Raw genomic sequence first — 18137 nt, 5'->3', positions numbered from 1 at the left:
GGGGTTTGGTAGATGAGGGGCTCAGGTATCCCCAGTACCCACACGTGTTGTGAACTCTGTGCTATGCTGGGTTTAGGGGGGAACCGTGTATCTTAACGTGCTGGTCTCCCATGACGGCTTCTCCGTCTGCAGAAGTGCACTTGGAGAGGCCCAGGGGCTGGGAGGATCCGTCACCGGCTTCCTCCGAACACGGTTGTGCTATTTGCTGAGCGTTGCTTCCAGAGGAAGCATTAAGGTTCAGGGAATGCCTGTGGATTACTGTGTCATGGAGTCGGTGGAAGATAATATGTGATCACATTATCAGCATTGATCAGTGCAGCACTCCCAGCCCTCTTCACCCATTTAAAGGGGGATTTGCAAGTGGTGGGTGGGGGGGAGGTGAGGCAAGGGCACTGAGAATGCTGACGGGGCATCTGAGCTCCCCTGGGGAATCCCAGCTCTGGCTGGACGGCTTCTTGTTCTTCTCTGTTGAATGGGTGAAGTTCCTGTTTTAGCTCTTACCAAACTCTGCTAGATGCTGAATTTACTGAAAGAGAAGAGAAAAAGCAAACAAACAATGAATCGTGGGGCTGACAATTTCTCCCTTTGCTTTTCCAGCCAGAAGAGTTAACGAGTCTGCACAGTTTTAAGAACAAAGCCTTTAAGAAACCCCAGGTCTGCGGGGTTTGCAAGCAGATTATCGACAGCCAAGGGATCGCATGCCGAGGTGAGCACCGTTTCTCATTTCCTTGCTAATAAAACCAAAATGCAGCAGACACACAAACAAAAACCAAAATGAAAAGCTGCTTTCGGGAGTTTCCAAAAGTTAAATCATGGAATTCCCCTTTGGAGCCAGTGTTTACCCCCCACCCTTACTGGGGCAGGGACCCACTGTATTTACCCAGATTCGCTGGGGAGGGCACTTTTGGGGAGGGAGCAAAGCTGCTGGCACGGATGAGGGGCAGCAGTGAGCAGCTGTGACGTGCCCTCCCTCCACGATGGGGGCCCTGACTCAGGTTATCCGGTCTTGTGCTCTGACCTCTCAGTGAGTTTAGAACCAAGAGCTCTGCAGCTTGGAGGCAGGGCAGACCTGCCAGCCTGGCGTCAGGGCTCTGATGCTCGAGCCCCAGGTCGGTCGTGCGCTTGTGCAGTGATGAATCTGGGTAGTGGGCCGGTGAGAGCAATGTTGCTTGTATCCCTGGAGCCCTAGAATCCCGGTTTGGGGTCGTGGGTCCATGTTGCAGAGCACAGGCAGGTTGGGGACTGGGGCCTGGAGGAGGCATGGGGTCCGCCCTGTGGTGTCCTCTCTTTGGTGGGGTGTCCCCAGCAGGCTTCTGTGGTGTTGCGACTGCCTCTCGGCTCCCCTTTCTCCCAGAGGGACCCTAGTCCTCAGTCCCTGTGGGTTGCTTTGGGGAGGGACCACGGGGGAGGAGGGTCAGACTTCCGTGTGGGGTGGGGGAGACCTGGGACACTCAGGGTCTCTCTTGCAGGGAAAGGGCCTGAGTGTGGGAGGGCTGGTGTGTTTGCTTCTCAGAAGGGCCCTGTGTCATTTTGCTGATGGTGCTTCCAGAGCCGTGAGCATGTCACCACCTCTGTCAGTCCTTCCTGCCATGGCCTCCGGCGGTGGAGGGCTGCTGGGGATGCCATCCCCACGTGACCCCCTTTTCTGTCCATGGGCCCCTCTCCCTTCTCCCTGGGGGCAGCCTGTGTGATGGGGCCTGGGGGGCTTCCCGTCACCTGGCCCCTGCGAGCTGTAGCGCGGGCCGGAGAGGTCTTGTATGGTGGGATGTAGTGCTCTTGTCTTAAGGGATCACCATGATGGCTCCAAATGTGACTGTATGACGGGCACCCCTGTGACACTGTCAAGAGAAGAAGACCTGTGGAAGGAACAGTCTCACTGGGATCAGAACAGGAGACTTGAGGTATCTCCCCTACCCCCCAATGTGGGCATGTGGGGGCAGGTTGTGGGCATGCTGCTCCCAGAGCTGGAGCTTGGAGCCTGGCAGGGTCACCCTGGGTGTAGACGGGGCCCGGCAAGATCCCCGTGGGTGACTGTGATTGGCTGCTCAGAGGATACCGTAGCCCTTCCTTGGTTCTTTTCCCTGCTCCCGATGAAATGTAGTTAATTTCTGTAGTCTGTTCCTTTTGTCAGTAAACTGTAGAGACTGTGCAAAGACACCATGAGTAGTTTTGTCTCCTGTGATCTATACATGTCACATGCGGCTGCGTGTTGAGCCCATGTACGTGCTGCCTGGAGACAATGAGGCGTGCCCTGACATACGTTGTCTAAGGGGTCATGCACGCCGGCTCTGTGACGTTGTGACGGAGGGGCCTTTTCTTTAGTTCATTTCCGGAGAAGCAGTAGGTATGCTGGAGCTGAGGATGGTAGAGCTGGGCAGCTGGGGTTCCCATTCTGTTTCTCTGTGCTTGAATTTTCCTTTAGAGTTACTGTGAATGACAGATTAAGTACATGTGGAACACACAGGGCATTGACTGGATCATGAAAGTGTCCAGTAGTCTTAGAGATGATGGTGGTGATGTTGGTGATGATGATGATGGTGGTGATGGTGATGGTGATGATGGTGGTGATGATGGTGATGATGGTGATGGTGATGATGGTGGTGATGATGGTGATGATGGTGATGGTGATGGTGATGATGATGATGGTGATGGTGATGATGGTGATGGTGATGATGATGACTGTTATGATGGTGACAGTGATGATGATGGTGACATTGGTGGTGATGGTGATTGTAATGATGATCATGATGGTGGTGGTGGTGATGTGGTGACGTGGTGATGATGGTGGTGATATTGATGATCATGGGGATGATGATAATGATGCGGATGATGATGACAGTGGTGACGTTAGTGATGGTGTGGATGATAATGCTGATTGTAATGATGATCATGGTGATGGTGGTGGTGACAATGAAGATGGCGATGATGATGGTCATGATGTGATAATGAAGATGATGATGATGGTGAGGAGGAAGAAGATGCTGCTGCTGGTGATGTTGGTGATGACGGTGGTGACCTTGATGATAATGTTGGTGATAATGCTGGTGGTGGTGGTGTTGACAGCGATATGATGATGGTGCTTGCTGGTGGTGATGGTGATGGTAGAGAAAGGTGGGGGTGTGTTCTGTGACTCATGGTCCTATTTGTGCTATTCCTTTTCTGGCTCATTCTTGACCTTCAAGTCCCTTACTTTCATATTTAACCTCCTGATTTACCTCATATTTATATGTAGCAAGATTAGGAGAAAAAGCTTCATTTTTATGAAGCTGGGATGCTTGGCATAGAGGCTTTCTTATCCCTGATTCTGGAACCTTACAGGAAAAGACCAAGATGGCAGTGAGGGTGGTGATATGGTTAAGTGTCTGCTTGTGGCTCACCTCATGCCGCCCAGAACACTGCTGATGCCACCCCAGCTCTGTGCCCTTGCCACCAGTTAGGGCTCTGTGGTAACCTGTTCTCACTGCTCCACCAGGTTCCCTTGGGTGGTTTGAAGTATTGATGCTTTCAAGTTGTCACTGATGATGCTTTTATGAACCCAGCCTGGTCATACTGTAGGTGAGGCAGCAGGAGGCCGTGGTGCGGTTATCTCGGTGTTCTGGTACTGAGTGGGTGTTGAGAGATGTGAGTTCAGGGAGATTTTGGCCCCCAGAGGGGGATGGTCTTGGAGGGTGCAGGGTCAGACCAAGCAGAAGTGATCCCGTTGCAAAGGGTTTGCTTGGATCTCATTGTGAAATAGGACAGAACAGACTGGAATGGAAAAGTGATAGAGAAGGAAGGAATGCTGCATTGAGGGACCCTCTAGGGAGGAGCCTGAGGAGGTGAAGGTTGAGAAGGGGAGCAACAAGGAGGCCAGAGGAAAGTAGAATGAGGGAGTTTTGTAAGGAAGATCTGGTGATGACTTTTCCCCTTCAGTAAACAAACTGTGTGTTAAGCATTTCCTAAAATGAGAGGATGAGGAAGCTGTGCCTCGTGTGTGAGAAGCTCACGCTCTGAGTTGCGGGGGGGGGGTTCCGTATGTGAGAGGCACATGGTCTGAGGGAAGAGTCCTGTCAGTGAGGTGGCACTCATGTCTGAGGGGGAAGACCTGTCTGTGAGGAGACTCTCACAGTCTGAGGGGGCATCATCTCTGTGAGGAGGCACTCATAGTCTGAGGGCGGCATCCTGTCTGTGAGGCACTCATGGTCTGAAGGGGGAGTCGTGTCTGTGAGGAGACTCTAACAGTCTGAGGGAGGAGTCTGTCAGTGAGGAGGCACTCATAGTCTGAGGAAGGAGACCCATCTGAAGAGGACATCCTCTCTGGGAGGGGCTTATAGTCTGAAGGGGGAGTCCAGTCTGTGAGGCCATCATGGTCCACAGTATACTAAGCGATTATTGATGAAGACTTGGGTAGACGGCAGATCGGGAGGTACATGTGGTAGGTGCTTGCTTTGTGCCGGACGCTGTGTCACAGCCCTAGGACATGGTGGCCGTTAGGACCAACAAGTCAACTGAGAGAGCAGCGTGGCTGAGCAGTGACTGTTAGGGCAGGCTGCCCTGTGCTGGGGCCTCTGGTCCCCTCCTGTCTGTGTAGCCGGTTACTGGGAACCCAGAGAAGCTGGTGAACTTGAGTGTAGATGGGCAAGAAGCCGGGAAGCAAGGGCTCATCTCTCCCTCGGTAAATATGTGCGGAGTGTTGTATAAAAGTTTCCGACGGGCCTGTAAGACAGTGGCCTGCATTCCCGAGGCTCCTGCGGACATTTGGAAGAATAGCAGTTCCAAGACAACATGTAAAAATGTCTGGTGCTTTAGAGCCAGATGCTCTGGACCGTGGCTGGTGCGGCGGGAGCCAGGATTCTTATCCCGGGCTTTGGAAACCCCTGTGTGGTACAGGAGCTGGTGTGTGGTGGTGGAGACAGCTCCGGCGGACTGGATGTGTGTGTCATCGAGGCCTGGAAGACCTATGAGGAGCACACGCACCGCGGACCCTGGGCCCTCTCGGACGCAGGGCTCTGCTGAGTGTGGGGCGGGAACGGGCTCTCCCCCGCACCCCGTGGCCTTGAGCTCCCCTCGCTCTGTCACTTGTTGCTTGGCGGATTTCCATGTTTCCATCTTTGCAAGTTGACGGACTCACAAAAAAGTGGTATCTCCCTTGATTGTATTTTTCATTCACCTGGTTATTACTTGAGGTTGAGCCTCTACGTGGACACTGTGGTGTCTGTGGTGTTCATTTTCTTTTATTTACTAAAATATTTTATTTATTTATTTGACAGAGACACAGTGAAAGAGGGAACACAGGCAGGGGGAGTGGGAGAGGGAGAGGAAGAATCAGGCTCCCCGCGAAGCAAGGAGCCTGATGCAGGACTTGATCCCAGGACCCTGGGATCATGACCTCGTCTGAAGGCAGACGCTTAGCCGACTGAGCCACCCAGGCGCCCACAAATATTTTGCAAAAATTAGATTATTTATTATCTTTCCTTCTTGAATTCAAAGAATTCATTATCCTATAAATATTAATCATTTTATCTGTGACATCAGGCAGAACATTTGCCAACCTTTGATGGACTTCGACCCATGGGCAGGTGAGTTTCTTACCGTGTTAGACCTTCTGCGCGGCAAACCTTCCGGGTAGTTGTTTGCCTGGTTCTGTCTGTGGAGTGTTTATCTCGGGGAAGTTTTAAGGCGCGGCTTGTTCAGACCTACCCATTACTTCATTTAATCTCTGTGTTTGATTGTTATTTAAGTCACTTTCCCTTCTCTGTGGCCATGATGTTCTGTGTATTTTATTCTAATATTCCTTCTGGTTTTCCAGTTCTGATCCAGTTTCATGGTTGATTCATCTGGAACTTGCACTGTTTCTGTTATTTTTCATGAGCTAGCTAGTTTTTCCAGGGAGATGTATGGGAAGGTCTGTTTTCGTTTACCTGAGTTGGGGTGACACCTCCATCCTGCCCAGAGTGCTCACGTGTGGATAAGCCCATTAGTCATGTCTGTTTTTACAGAGTATTTTTTAGCTAATGTAGCTTAACATCTCTTCCTCTTGCCTATTATAAGTATTGTCACATGTTAGATTTTTAGAAATCATAGTGTTTCAATAGCTACCCAATATTTTATTTATAGATATGTAATTTATTTTATTTTATTTTTAAAGATTTTATTTATTTGAGAGAGAGAGAGAAAGAGAGAGAGCACGAGAAGGGGGAGGGTCAGAGAGAGAAGCAGACTCCTTGCCAAGCAGGGAGCCTGATGCGGGACTCAATCCTGGGATTCCAGGATCATGACCTGAGCCAAAGGCAGTTGCTTAACCAACTGAGCCACCCAGGCACCCCACAATTTTTTTTTTTAATTGCTTTGGTAAATTCTTTTTTTACATGGCAGAAAGGAATCTTTGATATCACTTTGTTGTGCTTCTCATTCTGGAATAGGAGAAAGCTGATGTTTTCGGGTGTATTTATCTGTGTATATTCTGTGCTTCTGTTATGCATGATTTAATAGAGAGGCTAGAACCTCCTATCTGCTTCTGCATTCAACCTGTTCCACCCTTGTATTAGGCAGGATTCTCCAGAGAAACAGAACCAATGGGATTTTTCAGAAGGAGTCAGCTCACATGGTTAAGGAGACTGTGAAGGCCCAAGATCTGCACTAGGCAAGCTGGAGACCTGGTGCTTAGCTCCAGTCCGAGTCCACGTTCAGAAGCAGGAGAACACCTATGTCCCAGGTCAAAGATAGTCATGCAGAAAGAATTCTTTCTTACTCTGCCCTTTGTTCTATTTGGTTCCTCTCCGGATTAGATGAGGCCCACCCTGGCCTGGGAGGGCAATCTGTTTCTCTCAATTACGGCTTCAGATTCAGATATTAAGCTCATCCAGACACACCCTCCCAGACACACCCAGACATGTTCAAAAATATGTGCGACCAGATATCTGAGCATCTGGTAGCCTAGTGAAGTTGATACCTAAAATGAACCAAAAGAAACATGGTGTTTCGGCTCAAGTATTTGAGGGAGATCCAGCCTCGTGCAGGTATGTATTTGAAAAAGGAAGCATTTTGAAGACCTTTTCAGACTACTGTGGGTATTCTCTTTGGGTACCAAACCAAGACCCAAGTGATGTTTCTTAAAGCTTAGTTTCAGTGTTGAATCTGGAACCATGTCAGTGACTTTCCCTACTCTGTTCTGTTAAGATTCATGAGCTTATCTGGCCCTTTGATTGTATGTATACAACCAGGCGTGACTGTGGGACACCATACGGTGGTCATTTGGAAAATGCTGGTTCAATGAGTTCAGCAGAGTTTTCTGGATGTTAACACATTTGTTATAAAATACCAAGAACCGGGGCGCCTGGGTGGCTCAGTGGGTTAAAGCCTCTGCCTTTGGCTCAGGTCGTGATCCCAGGTCCTGGGATCGAGCCCCGCATTGGGCTCTCTGCTTGTCGGGGAGCCTGCTTCCTCCTCTCTCTCTCTGCCTGTCTCTCTGCCTACTTGTGGCCTTTGTCTGTCAGGTAAATAAATAAAATCTTAAAAAAAAATATCAAGAACCCCCCCTTCCCCTATTTGTTCATATCAGTGTCGAGTCTATCAGAAAAATGTAGGACTTGTCAAGCTCATGGGCATGGATGCATGTCTCCCCAAATTGTAATTTTCACTCGAAATTTCAAATTTCATCATCGGCCAAATGCTGTCTGTCCGTTGTTTTCCTCCCCGCAGCAGGCGTGCTTTGTTCACTGGTGAGACTGATGAGCGCGCATTCTTTGCCTGGCGTTCTTTCAGACAAAAGTGGTGTTTCCTGAGAAGGCGGCTCGGTCAGCTGCCAGCCTCCACCCACACAAGTGCTTCTCCCAAGCTCCACCACGCAGAGGAACTCTCAGTGCGCATGTCCCAGCTGGTCTCATGGAATCGTAAAAATGTGAGAAAAGAATACTGGTTAAGCAGTGTGTCCTGAAACTATGTACTGAGTATGTGGTGGTTCTCAGGAGACATTAGGTGTCTTTTGCTACGTGTGTGGGTGTGTTGTCTCCCTGGGTCATGTGCTTATGTGCAGAGGTGTCAGGTGTGCGAAGTGGTGATGGGTTGTGACCCAGAGGCACAAACCAGTGGAAAACCAAGAGAGTAGGCCCTCGCTGTATCGTGAGGGTGTTCGGGCAGCTGCTGGAGGAGAGTTTGGGGTGACATGGATACAGGGTCACATGAGGGTTATGTGGAGAGAGGTCCGTGGAAGCAGAAAGAATGTCCCAATGGCCCGTGAGTTTGGCCTTGGGTGGAAGATTCTGGCCTTGCTGTTTACTGGGTGCTCAGCAGCCAGAAGTGAGGGACATTGAACTGCAGAGAAGACACAAAGAGGAGGTGTGTGGAGAACAGAGCTGGTGCATTAGTGTGGCTCTGAACCAGGAACAGTAATAGAAGCAGTTGCGCTCAATGCGTCCGAGGAGCTCCCAGCTGGCCCTGTTCTGCACGGTGTGTTCTACTGTCCTGACCACCTGTGTCTCAGGTGAGGAAACTGAGCCCCAGGGTGTCGGGCCTCTGCACTTCAGCCTGGAGGATGTGCTGATGCTTTCAGCAGGAAGAAATTGGACAAGGGCTGCGACAGAGCAAAAGGCCATGAGAGTAATGAGGCAAGTGTGTGTTGTTGTTTTTTAGTGAAAGGGACATTTTTGCATTTAGGATTAATGGGATTCATTTCATTTTCATGTAAGTGGAAGTAATGGGATGCCAGGAAAACTATAATGACGATATTTGTGTAACGCTTGTATTTGATAACATCTACATTTATAACTGTCAGTCATGGTTTCAGGAGGCAGAGTCATGGCCTTAGAAAATGACATAGTGACGGGCCCAGAAATGTTGAGATGAACGTGTTGATTTTCATCTGGGAATGGGGCAGAGAGTCTCTTAAAACCCGCACAGATTCTGCTCCTTATACGGACCATTGGAGTTTTTAAAAATGATTTTTGTTAACACAGTAATTCAGGACTGTTCATACAACTGAATGTTGCCTAGAATTTTTACAAGTCCAGTATTAGATACAAATACCGTATAAAACCCTAGAGAGTCCGACAAAAAACCTGTTAGAACTAATAAGTGAATAGGGTAAAGTGACAGGAGAGAACATCGACATACAAAAATTGGTTGTTTCTGAACACCAACAGTGAACTATCTGAGAGAGAGATTAAGAACAGAACCTAATTTCCAGGGGCATCAAAAACATTAAAATACTTAGGAATAAGTTGAACCAGTAAAGTAAAAGACCTACACTCTGGAAACTGTAAGACACAGAGGAGCATACAGACAGATGGAAAGCTATCCCAGGTTGTTGCGTTGGAAGAATTAATATTGTTGAAATGGCCATGCAACCTAAGGTAATTAGCAAATTCAACACAATCTCTATCAAACTTCCAATGGCATTTCTTATAGAAATAGAAACAACCCTAGAATTCAGATGAGATCACAAAAGACCCCAAGTAGCCAAAGCACTGTTGAGAAAGAATGGAGTTGGAGGTTTTACATACCTGATTTCAAACTATATTACAAAGCTGTAGTGATCAGAACAGTGTGGTTCTGATATAAAAATAGGCACATAGACCAATGGAACAGTATCAGGAAGCCAGAAGTGAACCCGCACACGTTTGATCAACTATTTTTGACAAAGTTGCCAAGAGCCTATAATGGGGATGGATAATCTCTCCAGCAGCAGTGCTGGGAAGATGGGCAATGATGAAGCTACACTTGTCTCTTTACCACTCAGAAAAATTAACTTGAGCTGGAATCAAAGACTTAAATGTAAGACCTGAGCCCATAAAAGGATCTGAAGAAAACAGTGGAAAATCTCCTTGGTGTTGGTCTTTGCAATGATTTCCTGGATACGACACCAAAAGCAAACATCAACAGATAGGACTGTATGAACCTCAAAAGCTTCTGTACAGCCAAAGAAATCGTCAGCAAAATGGGAAGGCATCCTACAGAATGGGAGAAGATATTTGCAAATCTTATGTCTGATGAGGGATTAGTATCCAAAATAAATGAAGAACATCTACAACTCAATAGTAGAGAACTAAATAATGGGATTAGGAAATGGGCAAAGGAACTGAATGTCACTTTCCCCAGGAAGACATCCAGTTGCCCAACAGGTACATGAAAAGATGCTAAACATCACTTTTCATCAGGGAAACGCAGATGACCAAGAGTTATCATCTCACGCCTGTTAGAATGACTGTCATGAAAAAGTTAAGAGAGAACAGGTATTGCTGAGGTTGTGGAGAAAGGGAATGCTGTGCACTGTTGGTGGGACTGTGGACTGGTGCAGCCACCATAGAAAACAGTATGGAGGGTCCTCAAATCTTTAAACCTAGAATTTCATATGATCTGGTAATTCTACTTCTGCATATGTATTCGAAGGAAAGGAAATCACTAGCAAAATCTGTCCTCTCTTTCTCATGTTGTTCATAATAGCCAAGATGTAGAAGCAATCTGAGTGTCCATTGATGGATGAACGGATAAAGAAAATGTGGCATATAAATGATGAAAAATTATTCTGCCATATAAGAGGGAAACCCCGGAGTCTGTGATAGTTTGGATGAACCTGGAGGACACTACTAAGTGAAATAGGTCAGAAAAAGACAAACGCTTTATGGTATCATGTATATGTGAAATCTTAAAAACAAAAACCAAAAATACCTCAAATTCAAGAGCAACAGAGGAGAATGGTGGTTTTCAGGGTTAAGTGTGGGGGAAATGGGAAGTTGCTGGTCTGAGGGCACGAACTTTCAGTTGCAAGATAAGTTAGGGGATCTACTGTGCAGCGTGATGACTGTGGTGAGCGGTACTTCTCTGGATTCTCGACGTTTGCTACGAGAATAGATCTTAGGCATTTCCTCTCTCTCCTTCACACACCCAGGTAGTGATGGATGTGATAATTAACGTGATTGTGGCAAATATTTAACAATGTAGACGTATCAAATCATCATGTTGTACACCTTAAATATATACAATTTTGTCAATTACAAGTCAGGAAAACTGGAAGGAAACAACAGGGCACGAGCACCCGTGCTGGGGAGAAGCAGGCAGTCGGAGTAAATGTGTACACCGTGTCCCTTTGGGCTTGTGCAGTTTTGGGGATGAACTTTGTTGGGGGAAGTTCTGGTACTTTCCATGGGCTCCCTTCTCCCTGGGGACTGTATCACATGGTGTGGCTGTCAGGGAGGGCCCCTGCCCGTGTGCACCTGATTCTGAAGGCAGACCCAGGGCGGGTAAGATCTGAGGTGTCATGGAAGGACCCCAGGCTCCCGTCGGTAGACATGCAGAAGGTCTGTGGCTCTTTCTCTGCATGCAGGGAAAATCCAGCCAGCCTGCATGATGGAAGGTGTTGCCATGGGACAGCTGGCACATGGTGGGCACTCTGCCCGTGTCTGCTGCCATCCCCCTGTTCCTGCTACTCTTACAGGAGGCTGGTGCTTCCCAGCAAAGGACACCGTCCTGGACGAGCTTGGTCTGGTGGGGGGAGAAGGACACAGAGATGATTTATGAAGTGAGGGGCAGTGGGATAAAGGCTGGGGAGGAAGGCCGGGGGCTTCAGGAACACAATAGCCCAGCCTAAGAGGAGTAAAGGAGGGCTTCCTGGTGGAGAAGGTGGCTGTCTCCTTTTGTCTTGGAGAGAGAAACAGGTCAGCTTAACATAGAAGGGTGTGTGGGAAGTTCTAGGCAGAGACAGTGGAGCAGAGCCAAGGAGGTGCATGGAGATAGTGTGAGTGAGGCTCTGGGTCAAGGGGATGGGAGGATGGGGCAGGGCTACTGGTGACAGCATGGGGGATCCGTGTTGGGGAGCTTGATTTTGTCTGTAGGCGAGAGGATTAGAAACCTGGCCTGGATTCTGCCCACTTCAAGCATTTGTAAGTGTTGGAAAGGCCACGTGTGGCTGGGTGGGGAGCTGGGTGGAGACGGACCATAGCTGGGTTTCACTTGATGGGGTGGTTACAGGACCCCAAGCAGTAGCACACGGGAAAGCATCGTGCACACGGCCAGGCACAACCCCCAGAGGTTGTCCACCAGATCGCCGCTATTCTGAGGAAAACCCCAGGGGCCGTCCATAAAACTTTAGGGATTGCCAGCTACCTCCTGGAAACAGTGGGTTCACCCTAGTGCCTGGCTGGTTTACACGAGGTCACTGTGATTAGTTAAATTTTGTGAAAGTAATGGCTTCCCCCTACGCTGGCCATGGGCTCTCTTATGGCTGAGTTGGCCGTCCACCATGGGTGTGTCACACCACTTGTGACCTTGCCACTGACCAGAGCCCTTTCTGGCCCATCATAGTGAGTATCTCCTGCTGCAGATGAATTACTCCAGAAGCTGGTGCCCTGCCTGGCGGCAGCACTCACCACCTCTCCCTGCTTCTGTGGGACAGGCATCCGGGAGTCACGTGGCTGGGCAGTGCGGCTCAGGGACTCTTGAGAGGCTGCAGCATCTGAAAGCACGACTGGGGCCAGAGCACCCCTCCCCAGCTGGCCGCACGCTGGTGCTCCCCATAGGGGCCTCTCCAGGGGCTGCTCCGGCACCTGGCTGTCCTCAGCAGGACTGGCCTGAGACTCGGGGTGGAGTCTGTAAGCCCTGTGTTCTGCCTCATCCGTCGACCAGCCGCGAGCCACCGTGGGAGGGACTGCACATGGGCATGGGTCCACGGGTCACTCAGGCCATCTTGGGGTCTGAAGGCCGTGAGAGTCGCGCCCCCGTCCCAGGCTGCCAGTAGACTGGCTGCCTGCCTGACTCAGCATGTGGGCTGAGCATCCTTTGGGGTCAGGGAAATTATTTGCCTGCATTTCTGCTAATTCTCACTTAACCTGGAGGCCAGGGGCCTCTGATGATGTCCTTGCTCCCTCGGGATCTCGCGCTGGCCTCCAGACCCGGCTGTGCTTCTGTCTACGTTTCTAGGCTGGCGTGGAAGCCCTTTTTATTCAAGGCAAGTCTGTTTAGATTAGAAAATCACTCATCGCCTTTGTGCAGTGCACCCATTTGGAGACGCAGAGTAAACCTTTGTCTTTGTGCATAATCGCCCAGACCTCGGAGGTATAGAAAGACCATTGGGAAAATAGATCTCGCAAAGATAGCGCTGCTGGCTGTTCTCTGCCGGAGTTCCCGTGACCGCCAGCCAGCGACCAGGTTACTTGCCTGCTTTATCCTTCTTCAGTCCTGCAGAACCTTTAGGAGTTCAGCGTTCCCATCCCCAGCTCTAGGAAGGAAAAGGATGGTGTGTGTGTGTTGGGGGTGGGGAGTAACCTCTGGGCTTCCAAGTGCTGAGCCATATTTGGGGCCCGGCTCCTGCCCCCCCGAGGCCTTGTTCTTCAAGGACCCTGCTTGTGTACGCTGGTATCATGTTTGTGGTCTCAGACCAGGGTCCCTCGATGGCATCACAGTCATGCTGGGAGAGGAAGCTGAGGTCCAGAGAGGTCACTGGTCCTGCCCTGGGCTGCATGGCTGTGGAGGGCTGTGAAGGCCCCACCCCCCCACGCCCAGACCAGGTTTTCTCCCCCACGCCCCAGCTGCACCCCTGCCTTCTCTATGCTGGCATCTGGCGGTGGCCGGGGCAGGCCCGCAGGCCTGACCCGCATAGTGGGGGCCTAGGGGGTGCTCCCTGGCAGGCAGCCCAGCCGCAGCCTCCCGAGGGCGGGTCTGTGAAATCCCCATTGGTTCTGGCTCTAAGTCTGCGCTGTCTGAGCCTCTGACCGGACGCATGTCTCTGCGCTCGCACAACGGCCCGGATGGGGCCTCCTCTGTGGGAATTTAGACGTGGATTTATTCTGACAGTCCGTTCCCAGGCCATCCGGAAGCGCGGGGCGTGTGGCGCTGAATGGGCAGCTTGGTTCTGGTTGAAAGGCACCAGTCCTGAGGCTGGGGGGGTGGGGAAGGGGAGGTTTCCCGTCCCTCTTTGGGGAGAAGCTGTGATCCGCAGGCCGACATGGAGGCTCCTCACGGCTGGGAGTCCGCACGGCTCTCCTCCGGGTTCCAGGAGAGCCTGTGGTTGTGGTGTGGCGTCTTCCCGGCGCTGCCAACCGCAGGGGCCGGCTGGGGCCTTGCCCGCCGGGTGCACCCCGCACGCCGCTGAAGCCGGCTCCGCGTGGCAAGGGCAGATCTCCCTCTGCCCCGGTCTTCGAGGGCGGGCGGTTTGCAGGTGGGAGGTGTGTTGCTGCTGAGGCTGCTGAACACATACCCCTTCTTTCTCTCTCTTGCAGCCTGCGAGTGCTCCTGCCACAAGCCATGTGAAGCCAAGGTAAGCTGCTGCTTCCTGAGGGCCGCGCCCTGCAGTGGCCTCTGCCGCCTTGGCCAGCGGCCACGGGCGCGGAATGCGCGAGAAGGGGCTGCCAGACGCCTGGGCAGGACGCATATGTGTCATCTCGGGAGGGAGCTGTAGCTCTGTGGTTCTGTGCTCTAACTGTGGAAGGGGACGCTAAGAATCTGGTTTCAGATAAGAATTTGGTGATTGGCCCTCCCCTCGCCCCCCAGCAGATGCCCCTTCTCTCTCACGATTGCACCGTGGCACTGGGGTGCAGTGGGCACAGGGCTTGGGGTGTGTACCTGGACTTGAGGATTTGGGGGCTGCTTTAGGGCAGTTTTCTTGGGTTGGTGGGAAGGTCAGGCTGTCAGGGAAGTCGAGGCCTGACTTGGGGAAGGTTGCCCTGGTTTTCGAGTTCCTTGGAGGGGCTGCATTGCTGAGGGCCCCCTGAAGCGCTGGAGGCCTGGGCTGCTTGGTCGGGTTAGGACTTGGACTAGTGGAGCAGTGAGGAGGCCTGGAGCTGGCAGGTGGACAGCTGTGGGCACCCCGGGACGGAGGCCTGGGATTCTGCCCGGGTCACCCATCTGCACCTCCCACATTTTCCAGGAGCACATGCGTCGTCCCCTCTGACTGGCCGGTCCTGCCTTGGTGGGAGCCTCTCACATATCCCACAGGCCGCCCTGGGGCTGGAGGCCCAGGGAGATGGGGTTTTAGAGAGTGTGTGCAGAAGTGTGTGGTGGAAGCTTGCTTCGTTCGCTGTGGGCTGGCTCCTCACGATGAGTTCTGTGTTGGGGGGTGATCCTGAATCCCTTCTCCCTCCCTGCCACACGCGTGCACGCACGCACACACACGCGCATGCACGGTTCACACCCATGCAGGAACATAAGCAAGCATATGCACTCACACATGACAATTCACGCGTGTGCGAGAGCACACACAGTTCACACCCACGTGGGAGCACACGCACACACACGTATGCACGTACGCTCACACATGCACAGTTCACACTTGCGTGGGAGCACATGCACGCACATAATTCACACCCACGTGGAGTACACGCACACGCACAGACACAAGCATGTGCACACACAGTTCACACGCATGTGGGCACGCATGTATGCATGCACACAGTTCACACATTTGCACTCACACACTTCACACACCACATTCACGCAGACATCTGTTCACTCAGGCACACACACGCACACACACAGTCGGGAAGAACTCCGGGCTCCTCCGGCCGTTTGTGTTTTTTCAAGAAAGAGATTAAATACCTTTCCTTTTTTTTTTTTTTTTTTTTAAAGATTTTATTTATTTATTTGACACAGAGAGATCATAAGTAGACAGAGAGGCAGGCAGAGAGAGAGAGAGGGGGAAGCAGGCTCCCTGCCGAGCAGAGAGCCTGATGTGGGACTCGATCCCAGGACCCTGAGATCATGACCTGAGCCGAAGGCAGCGGCTTAACCCACTGAGCCACCCAGGCGCCCCTAAATACCTTTTCTTTTTAAACTTTCCACGATGGGGGATTTGGAATGCAGGAGAAGTGGAGAGCGTGGTACAGAGCCCTGCGCTGCACCGTAACCCCACCCCGTGGCCAGCAGCACCCCTGCTGTGCCTTCCGAAGCCGCGATTCCCTGCTCTGAGATGTCGCGGATGTGGGTGCCAGCGGTTTTAGGAGCAGGCACCCGTGGTGGGGCCTCGGGGTGTATCTGCTTCCCTTCTGGTCTCGCTCTGGAGGGGCCCCTTTCTGGCCGAGGCCAGGTGTTCCTTGCTGGGGCACACACCGGGGTGATCGTTTCCAATCTTGGCTTTGTCTGCAAATGCGCTGCTCTCCCGTGTGTGCTGTGTGCTTCTGAGTGACGTGTCAGAGCACACACATTGTCTGGGTTTCCCGGGGGGCCCCTGCCCGCACGCTGGGAGGGTTGAGATGTGCCAGGCTGTATGGCCAGCCCGGCCACTGCTGGTTGGCAGTGGAGAACTGAGCAGCCCCTCCCCCGCTGTCGGCACCACGTCTTGAAGGCGGCCCAGGGCTGGCTCCTTGGAGGATTGAATTCTTTGGCTCCAAGAATATTCCAGAAGTCTTAGCTATCACTGATGATGGCGTTTCTGGCCACAGTAATTGGCATTTTGCTAAGAGGTAGATAAGCGTTTTCTCTCAGTGGATCGGGGCTGGGGGAAATGTATCCGCATTCATTTTTCTCGATAACCCAGCTTTGAGTGGCAGGAGGGAATGCCACCAGCAATAACAAAGCCCCTTCTGATTCCAGAACCGTAACACCGTCACCACGGGGCGCAGAGCGGCCATACGTTCCCAGCCGCCGCTGGAGATAAGCGGGGCCGCTCCGTCTGCCAGGAGCTGAGACGCGGCTCTCGCCGACAGCGTGGGTCCTTGCTCAGCGCGAGTGCGTGTCACACGCAGGCTGCCTCAGGCCCGGGGCTCCCTGGGTTTCCGGCAGACAACCGCGATGCTTCAGTTTAGAGCACAGGCTTTAGCCTAACGTCCGACCTGGCCTGACCGCTTACTGGCTTGGGGAAGGCACGAGCTGTGGGTTCCTTCTGTGATGTCTGCAGACTTGGTGGGGACGCGGAAGGAGTGACAGAGGCCGAGCGTGTGAGTGTGCGGTGAAGCCTGCTGTACCGGCTTCACCAAGGACAGAGCCGTCCTGCAGAGCTGGGGCCGAGCCGGGGGCTGGAGGCTGGGGGCTAGGGGCTCAGGCAGGGAAGCCGAGGCAGAGCAGGGACCTTGACTGCTGCCACCATGGACTGAGGTCACGGTCTTCCTGGCCGAAGGGCAGTATGGCCCCTCCGGCGAGGTCTTGGCCCAGAGGGCACAGAAAGGCAGAGACGTGGGCTGTGATCCCGTGTCCCAATGGGGGCTTCTTGTCCGCTGGGACAAGCCCCCCGGGGCTGTGGTTTCTCTCTGTGCGCAATGGGTGAGCAATCGGTCCACAGTCTGACTTGAAGACAGCTTGCTCTTAGCTGTTAATTATGGTAATCTTGATTATTTAGGTTTTAGGGAAGGCAAATAATTTAGGTTTAATGTCTGGGGAGTACTGGGGTTGCAAATACTTTGCTCGCTGGGAGGCTGTGCTGTTTTCTGGAGCCTTGTGAGCTGCCTGGGCGGTGTGAGCTGTTTTTTTCTGACCGCTGGCTAACTCACGGGCATGAGGCACGGGAAGGAGGAGAAAGCCATTGTCGGGAGGCTGGTGATGGGGTCCAGGTGGGACCCCCCAAGTATGGCAGAGGTGGGGTCCCGGTGGGCTTTGGCAAGTGGGTGGGAGCTCTGCGGAAGTGGGAATCCACACCGTCCGCCCCATGGCCCGGGCACGGGTCCCTTCCCCATCCGCCCAGACCACACACTGCTGTTACGGGAGCCATCGGTCAGGAGCACAGGGTATGCCGGCCACCACACAGAATGTGCTGTTCTGTTGTTTTGCAAACGTAAGGCCCCGCATTGGGATAGCGCAGTGAGTTGGTGGGGCTGGAGCCCACGCGTGGTGGTAGGGAGCAGTCATCTCGTGGAGGGTCCCCACGCTGGGCTCACATTGAGCCCCCTGCCATGTGTCTCCAAAGCCAGGGCTCTGTCCTTAGGCCCCTTTGTCCCTTGCATAACATGGATGTCCAGCTGGCTTCTTCTCTTTTCTGGATGTGCTTTGATGGGACCCCAGGGCTGGCCCCCTTGGTGAGGTGGGAGCCTGCTTTGGGAGAGGAGGGAGCCCTGGGCGGCTTCAGGAACCTCTGTGCCTTGTCCCCATGTAGCTGTCATGTGGTGGCCAAGCTGGGAGGCTTCCAGCCTCTCAACAGAAGCCGCGAGCTGTGACCGGCACACTGTTCCTCTCTCTGAAGGTTGAGGCACGGCCCTCCCCAACTGCCCTCCCTCCAGAGCCTCCCACGTCTGGAACCCAGG

General features: G+C 52.3%; 1 protein-coding gene across 2 annotated transcripts in view; it reads left to right on the top strand.

Moving 5' to 3' along the window:
* Positions 1 to 18137, top strand: part of TNS3 (tensin 3) — a 200710-nt gene that overhangs the window by 40276 nt on the left and 142297 nt on the right. For both annotated transcript variants that reach the window (XM_047695926.1, XM_047695922.1), the window contains 2 exons: positions 598 to 706; positions 14190 to 14227. The gene's annotated coding sequence lies outside the window, so the exon portion shown is untranslated. Of the gene's footprint in view, positions 1 to 597; positions 707 to 14189; positions 14228 to 18137 lie in introns of those variants that run through there.

This window comes from Lutra lutra, chromosome 11, assembly GCF_902655055.1.
Source record: "Lutra lutra chromosome 11, mLutLut1.2, whole genome shotgun sequence".
NCBI classification, from domain to species: domain Eukaryota; kingdom Metazoa; phylum Chordata; class Mammalia; order Carnivora; family Mustelidae; genus Lutra; species Lutra lutra.
The sequence above is the reverse complement of the archived record's forward strand: the minus strand, read 5'-3'. Positions and strand labels throughout refer to the sequence as shown.